We start from the raw sequence: 8,955 nt of genomic DNA, 5'->3' as shown, positions 1-8,955 counted from the left end.
AATTAGCTGAAGGCTTTAATAGAACAAAGTCTGGCCTTCTCTGAGGAAGAAGGAACGCTAGCTGCGGACTGCCTTTGGACTCAAACTGCAACTCTTCCCTGGCCTCCCAGCCTGCCAGTCTACCTTTCAGATTTTGTACTTAATAAGCCTCTGCAATCATGTGTGCCAATTCCTTGAAATAACCCTCTTTCGGTAGATGATAGGAAAACAAATGATGATGAAGATAGATAGATAGATAGATGACAGATATAGGTAGGTGGTAATGATGATGACTGATAGATGATAGAGAAAGAGAGCGAGAGAGAGAGGGAGACAGACACACACATCTCATTGGTTCTGTTCCTCTGCGGAACCCTGATTAATACAATACCAAGAAAAAAATTAAATAATTATGTACAAATTAACAAAAATATATATAGGGCCTACATGCAAAAAGCTATAAAATACTGATGAAGGAAATCAAAGAAGATCAAAATAAATGGGGAAATAGCCCATGTTGCTGATAGGAGGTCTCAATATTGTTACGATGTCCATTCTTCCCAACCTGATCCATATCCAAGTTACTTTCGATCAAAATCCCACTAGACTGTTTTGGGAACATCAACAAACTAATTGTAAAGTATATATAAAAAGGCAAAAACACTAGAATAGAAAAAATAATACTAAAAAGGAAGAATGAGTTTAGAGGACTCACACTATTTGATTTCAAGGTTTACTAGGAAACTACACAAATTAAGACAGCATAGTATTGGTAAAAAAAAAAAAAATAGACAAGTCGACGCAACAGAATAGAGAGACAATGAACAGAGCTACAAAAATATAGTTAACCTGATTTTTGCCAAAAAAGAAAGGGAAATTCAATATTAAAAAGTTTTTTCAAAAAAGATGCTAGAACAATTCGATTTCAATATTGAAAAAACTCTAACAGAGATTTTACACCTTTAACAACAATTAACTCTTATTAGCTCTAAATGAAAAACGCAAAACCATAAAACTTCTAGAAGGCGATTATAAGAGAAAAACCATGAAAACTTGAATTTGATGATGGGGTTTTAGATTCAACAGAAAACGTGTGATCCATGAAAGGAAAACTAAATTCATAATTTGGGCTTTATTAAAATTAAAAACTTCTGTTGTGTAAAAAGACACTATTAAGAGAATAGAAATATAAACCACAGGCTGGGAGGAAATATTTTCAAAAGACTATCTGATAAAAGACTTCTATTGAAAATACACAAAAAAGCTTAAAACCCAAAAATTAGAAAATAAACAACCCAATTTTTAGAATGGATAAAAGATGGGGAGCCTGGGTGGCTCAGTCGGTTAAGCTTCTGGCTTCAGCTAGGATGTTAGAATCACCCAGGTCATAACAGTTGAGAGTGGAGACGTAAACTCATGGTTGGCTTAACGTAGATAGAGGCAGTTTCACCAAGAAATATTTCCAGATATGTGTTTATGCACAAGGTAATATACTCACATATTTTTCCTTGCTCTGTCAGATGAGAGAATCTAGCAACACCACCACCCGTAGCAATAAACACATCTAGCACCTCATCCTGGTTTCTAATACTGCTCTGTAATCAGACGACCCAGGGATCCTTGGAGAAATGGTTGATTCTAGGACTGGAGCAAGAAATACACAGGAGGAGCCTTGAGCATCTTATAGTACAAGAGGTAGAAAGTGTTAATAATATAATTAATTAATTAAAACTAGGACCAGGGGGTGGGGCATCTGAGGGGCTCAGTCGGTTAAGTATCCAACTTCAGCTCAGGTCATGATCTCGAGTCATGAGCTCGAGCTCTGCACCGGGCTCTGTGCTCATATAGATATTAGCTCAGAGACTGGAGTCTGCTTGGGATTCTGTGTCTCCTTCCTCTCTGCCCCTCCCCTGCACATACTCTGTCTCTCAAAAACAAACATTAAAAAAAAAAACCCTGTATCAAAAAGTCACCGGAGCCAATTAAAAGAGCCCTCAATGGTCAAAGCTGGACCAATTTGAGCAACAAAGTGAGTAAAGTAGTATTAGACTATGACTGAAAGTATAGAATAAATATCTATGAGTTCACACTGATATTATAAAAACAATGGAGGGGCGTCTAGGTGGCTCAGTTGGTTAAGCATCCGAGTTCGGACCTCACAGTTCATGGGTTTGAGCCCCACCTTGGGCTCTGTGCTGACAGCTCAGAGCCTGGAGCCTGTTTCAGATTCTGTGTCTCCCTCTCCCTCTCTCTGACCCCCCCCCCATGCTGCCTCTATCAGAAATAAGTAAAACGTTAAAAAATTTTTTTAAATAAATAAATAAACAATCGAATATATAAATTAGTGGAGGAGAATAGGGAAGTGTCCCATGTAAATAGATACTCTGTTCTCAAAGACGTAGAGCGTAACTCTCCACTCAAGCATGGGCTTCCCTCCACAGAGTGGCTTCCTTCCAAGAGTACAGTGTGCAGGGTTAGGGCTAACTTTGCAGCAAAGAAACAAAATTGTGACCTCCCCACATGTTCTAACTTGCCATCAACAGTAACAAGTCCTGCTGACAGTGTGTCCCCTTGATATGACATGGTACAAATGGTACTTGACATCTGTGGTCTTTCTCCCCCAAACCTCTAACCATGAGGAAAATATTAAATGCATCCCAGTTGAAAGACATTCTACAAAATACCTGACCAGCATTCCTCAAAACTGTCAAGGTCATCAAAAACAAGGAAAGTCTGGGAAAACAGCAGAGCCTAAGGAGGCAAGATAAATGAAACACGAATGCTGAGAACAAACTGAGGGCTGATGGGGGTGGGGGGGAGGGGAAGGGGGGTGATGGGCACGGAGGAGGGCACTTGTGGGGATGAGCACTGGGTGTTATATGGAAACCAACTTGACAATAAACTATTAAAAGAAAAAGATAAATGAAACACGGTATCCTGAATGGAATCCTGGAACAGAAAAGGAACATTTGGTAAAAACTAAGAAATTCTGAATAAAGGGTGAGCTTGAGTTCATAATAACATCAGTATCGGTTTGTTTAAATAAGCTATACAAATATACAATCCATTAATTCCTTAATCTTCCATTTATTTTATTTACTTAATTTTTACTTAACTGAGTTGTGTAAGTTCTTTTAAGTTGTTGAATTCTGGAACATTATGAAGGAAACCAAACTGACATAATGCGGCTTAATTTACTCAAATATCTCTTCATTTGAGACTGTGTCCTATGTCACAATGGGCATAATTAGTTTTATTTTTTTTAAATAGTTTATTGTCAAGTTGGTTTCCATATAACACCCAGTGCTCATCCCCACAAGTGCCCTCCTCCATGCCCATCGCCCCCTTTCCCCTCCCCTCCACCCCCATCAGCCCTCAGTTTGTTCTCAGCATTCAAGAGTCTCTCATGGTTTGCCTCCCTCCCTCTCCCCCACTATTTCCCCCCTTCTTCTCCTCCATGGTCCTCCGGCATAATTAGTTTTAGAATCATTAATACACACCCTTTTTCCGGGCGCCTAGGTGGCTCAGTGGTTAAGTGTCTGACTTTAGCTCAGGTATGATCTCATGGTTTGTGAGTTTGCGTCCCACGTTGGGCTCTGTGCTGACAGCTAGCTCAGAGCCTGGAGGCTACTTTAGATTCTGTGTCTCCCTCTCTCTGCCCTTTCTCTTTGTCTCTCTCTCTCTCTCTCAAAAACAAACATAAAAAGTATACACTCTTCATCGGCATACAAACGTTTTCATTTCTTGGTTCTACATTTTCAAGTGTTGTTGGAATGGCACCTTCCATGCATGTTTCACATGAGCAAAATCCACTTTTTTAAATAAAAACATTTTAAAACTATTTATACCTAAATATAGATTTGGATTTTGTGTATGCTTTTTGCTACATATCACCAGCAAGCAAGAGTTCATACCCCATGTCTGTGCAGGAGGCAGATTCGACATATCCTTTTTTGTGTGCTGAGGACCATATTAATTTTTATTTGAGGGTCATCTGTTGTTTTACCTAACTCTTCTAATAAATATTATATCTTGTCAAAATAAAATCTGATTTCTCTACTTGCTTCGATTTGGTGTTCCCTTCATGTGTTTGAGAATGATTGAGAGGTCAAATTTGATAAGATACTCCATCTTTGGGAAGATCCAGAAAACAGCATATACAATTATTGCGTTCATTGCTCCAAAAATGTCACTATGGGTATAATTGAGTCATGACTTCCAGTAGCAAATGGATTTTCAGCTAAAATTCTGGTTTGTTCTTAAATATGGAGAACAAACAAACGGTTGCTAGAGGGGCTGTGGGAGGGAGGATGGGCTAAATGGATAAGGGGCATTAAGAAATCTACTCTTGAGGTCATTGTTGCACTATATGCTAACTAACTTGGATATAAATTTCTAACAATTAATAAAAAATAAAGAAATAAAAATAAAATGCTGGTTTGTAAGCTCTCCTCTTGACTAATATAGTATTATTAGTGCCTTTACCATAGTCCCCCAACTATCTTTTAAATCAATGCCCAAAACTTAAAGTGTTTATCTTGTCTCTTACCTAAGTCAAAACCTATACATTTTACGACAGCTATAAAACCAATGATATAGGCACTCCTTTTGATGTCCCTGTTTTCTTTTGTACAACAGTTAACATCACATACCAGAAATGTTAGTTGTTGAACAGAACATTTGTTCTTGGTACAACCTAGTCTAAGCGAGTAATATTACTTTTTTAACCATTTATGTGTGATTTTTTTCTCTCACTATCCACTAAAATATGGATCTCACTTGAATTTTCCATCCTTGATAACGTTCATATGCATCCATTTTTTTCTATATTCCACATTCAACCATTCTATCATCTAATTTTGAAATCATATGTACAAAACTAGGAAGTGTCTATTGTTTTCTATAAATATTGTATTAGTGGCATCATACAAAAAAACTCATAATCATTCTTGCTAAATATTGGACAGAATGTTTTTTAAGAACACTACCTCCATGTATTTCAGTGTTCACATGTCTTTCTTGAATACTGTTGGTCGTTTGCTATACAGATTTCTTTTCATATAATTACATTTCTGTGATTTTTATGTGCAAGGGATGTTTTGTGTTCCTTTAAAAAATTCTTTAGTGTTTATTTTTGAGAGAGAGAGACAGAGTGTGAGTGGGGAGGGTCAGAGAGAGAGGGAGACACAGAATCTGAAGCAGCTCCAGGTTCTGAGCTGTCAGCACAGAGTCCAACACGGGGCTCAAACTCATGAACTGTGAGATCATGACCTGAGCTGCAGTCAGTCACTTAACTGACTGAGCAACCAGGTGCCATGCATGGGATGTTTGTGTTCTTATAATTAAGAACTTGGATGCTTCCAGCCACAAATACCATCTTGGCCAAAGCTAAGTCATAAAATGTAGAAAAGTTACAAAATACTTTGTCTTTTTTTCTTACTTTTTATTAAATTCAAGTTTGTTGGGGTGCCTGTGTGGCTTAGTTGGTTAAGTGTCCAAATTCGGGTCAGGTTATGATCTCATGATTCGTGGGTTCGAGCCCTGCATCGGGCTCTGTGCTGACAGCTAGCTCAGAGCCTGGAGCCTGTTTCAGATTCTGTGTCTCCGTCTCTCTCTGTGACCCTCCCCTGCTCACGCTGTCTGTCTCTCTCAAAAAAAAAATAATAATAATAAAATAAATAAATAAATAAATAAATAAAACATAAAATAAATAAAATAAATTCAAGTTTATTAACATACAGTGTAATATTAGTTTCAGGTGTACAATTTAGTGATTCAACACTGTTATTTAACATAGTACTGAAGTCCTAGCCACAGCAATTAGACAACAAAAAGAAGTAAAAGGCATCCAAATTGGCAAGGAAGGAGTCATAATTTCACTATTCACAGACAACGTGGTATTCTATGTAGAAAACCCGAAAGACTCCACTAAAAGTTGCTAGAACTGATACACAAATTCAGTAAAGTTGCAGAATACAAAATCAATGTACAGAAATTGGCTGCATTTCTATACACCAATAATGAAGAAGCAGAAAGAGAAATCAAGGAACTGATACCATTTAGAATTGCACCAAAAACCATAAGATTCCTAGGAATAAACACAGCCAAAGAGGTAAAAGATCTGTACTTTGGAAACTATAGAAGACTTATGAAAGAAATTGAAGAGGACACAAAAAAATGGAAAAACATTCTATGCTCACAGACTGGAAGATCAAATATTGTTAAAATGTCCATACTACCCAAAAGAGTCTACACATTCAATGAAATCTCTATCAAAACACCACCAGCTTTTTTCACAGAGCTAGAATAAACAATCCTAAAATGTGTATGGAACCAAAAAAGATCTCGAATAGTAGTCTTGAAAAAGAAAACCAAAGCTGGAGGGCATGACAATTCTGGACCTCAAGCTGCATTACAAAGCTGTAGTCATCAAGACAGTATGGTACTAGCAAAAAAAAGGACACATAGATCAAATGAACAGATGGAAAACCCAGAAACGGATCCACAACTGTATGGTCAACTCATCTTCGACAAAGCAGGACAGAATATCCAATGGGAAGAAGACAGTCTCTTCAGCAAATGGTGTTGGGAAAACTGGACAGCGATATGCAAAAGAATGAAACTGGGCTACTTTATTCATTTACTTATTTATTTACTTTGTTTGTTTGGGTTTGTAAACTAGGGACTATCAAGCTGTGCCTTAGGGCAGGGACTATGGCTTGTCCATAGTGCCCTTGATGTACAAAGCCTGGACATTCCCCAATTCTTCTTGAGCAGTGACACCAGGAAATTGACCGCTGACTGGGTATTGTTCATACGCTCATGATCTGTCATCTTCATGTGGCCAATGGCCACAGTCAGATACAGTGCCTTCTTCATCTGGGAGTTGATTGTGGACTTCACTTCATCCACTTTGGCCACCATGTTATCATGGTAGGTCCGCAAAGCCGGGACCTTGCCAGCCTTACTCAGTCCTGGACCAGGATTCATGGGATCTGCTTGGCTGGAGACTCTGAAGCCAAAAGGCATCATACTTCTAATCCAGCTTCTGGACTAAGCTTTTATTCTTGTTGCATTTCTTCAGTGCCTCCATGTCCCTGTGGGGAATATCCACAGCCTGGGCCTCATCACAGTGCTGCTGGTCCCCCAAAACCCAGACGGAGAAGGTAGGGCAGGGAGTGGACTCAAGCCTGTTGGTGCCCAAGAAGCGTCTTTTCTTCTGAGGGTCAGTTCTTCAGGCTGACCTGCAGCTCCACCATCTCCAGAAACTTCCTGCACTCATGCTGGTTGGTGTGCAGAACTCACCGCCTCGCCTGCCACAGGGTGTCCCCAGGTGACTCTGCGGCTTACGGTGACTCACGTCACAATAACCAGGAACGACTGGACCACTTTCTTACACCACACACACAAATAAAATACTTTGCCTTTAAATCTAAACTATAAACATTGGTTCCTGTACTTTCTTCTTCCACTAAAAATAATTTTGATGTAAAATACTAAGTTTTCTGTCCGACTTACCGAAGGGAAAATCTGATTCATCAAATTGAATCAGACTGCGTTTGCTAGAAACGTTCCCATGCTATCAAGACGAGGTGCCGAGGTCTCTGTGTTTTTGCCCAATTTACCAATGTCATTAGTGTCACCTCACCATGGCAGCAGGCGGGACTCTGTCTGGACTTCTGTTTGCAGATTTGATAAGAATTACTCTTTTGCATTTTCATTGTTTGATCAAAACCTCAATCTTCCCAAATAAAAGAGATCTTATCTGACCTCTTTTTCTGTTTGGTAAGAATAACTTTCTTGCTCATTTTCATTATTGTTTCAGTAATTAAATCTGACTATAAAATTTGTAATATCCTGTGTGCAAATTTCATGTGCATCATATTTGGCAAAAGTCTGCTTAATTTCCTTGTTTCCAGATTATTTTTTTCAATCTAAGCAGAGTACCCTCTGAACAACTTCTTATTTCTTTCTCAGCTTTTCATTTCTGAGCCCTGTATCCATACATACACAAAAATTAACTTACATTTATTCTCCATGATCTAAAGTAACTTTTTACTTTATAATAAATATTTCAGATTAAAATATACGACGAAATGTGACTTGAATGTATACATTTGAATAAACTTCCACCAAATAATAAATTAAATAATAAAATGTGGAAGTCTATAAATGTATTAAAATAATATTAAGAATTTACAATTTTAGGGCACCTGGGTGGCTCAGTTGGTTAAGCGACCGACATCAGCTCAGGTCATAATCTCGAGTTCCCAAGTTTGAGTGCCGTGTCAGGCTCTGTGCTGACAGCTCAGAGCCTAGAGCCTGCTTCAGATTCTCTGTCTCCCTCTCTCTCTGTCCCTCTCCAACCTGCTCATGCTGGCTGTCTCTCTCTCAAAAATAAATAAACATTTAAAAAATTTAAAGAATTTATAATTTTAAAATACTTGAATTTTCCCAAGTAAAGTTTTTTTTCCGAAAATATTTAAACTAATTTTTGAAAATATTTTTTAAGTTTATTTATTTATTTTGAGAGAGAGAGAGAGAGAGATTGCAAGTAGAGGAGGGGCAGAGAGAGAGACAGAGACAGAGAATCCCAAGCAGGCTCCACACTGTCAGTGCAAAGCCAGACACAGGGCTCAATCTCACGACCCTGGGATCATGATCTAAGCAAAAAACAAGAGTTGTACACTTAACCAATGGAGCCACCCAGGCGCCCCTAAACTAATTTTTAAAATTAAAGGTCAAACACAAATTGTAATTAATAAATTCAAGAATTTATATCCAAGTTATGGAAATAAAGCTATAATTATGTACATTTCTAAACTATAATTTAATCCTATAATTTAATCCTGTAAACGTTTTATAGATATAAAGCTACTCACAATTCTCAGGTTGAAATCCTTCCAGATGCCAGTGAGATTTGCCATCATGCCTCCCATCACGGCCAGTACGCCTGCACTTCTCCGAGCCCCCAGG

The 8,955-nt window shown here is 38.2% G+C and overlaps 1 pseudogene; it reads right to left on the bottom strand.

The window, feature by feature from the left end:
* Positions 1–6,382: 6,382 nt before the first annotated feature.
* Positions 6,383–8,918, bottom strand: LOC144219449 (large ribosomal subunit protein uL1 pseudogene; annotated as a pseudogene).
* Between the last annotated feature and the right edge of the window lie 37 nt (positions 8,919–8,955).

This window comes from Crocuta crocuta, unplaced genomic scaffold (genome assembly GCF_008692635.1).
Source record: "Crocuta crocuta isolate KB4526 unplaced genomic scaffold, BGI_CrCroc_1.0 scaffold89, whole genome shotgun sequence".
Classification (NCBI taxonomy): domain Eukaryota; kingdom Metazoa; phylum Chordata; class Mammalia; order Carnivora; family Hyaenidae; genus Crocuta; species Crocuta crocuta.
This window is presented reverse-complemented; position numbering and strand designations above follow the sequence as displayed.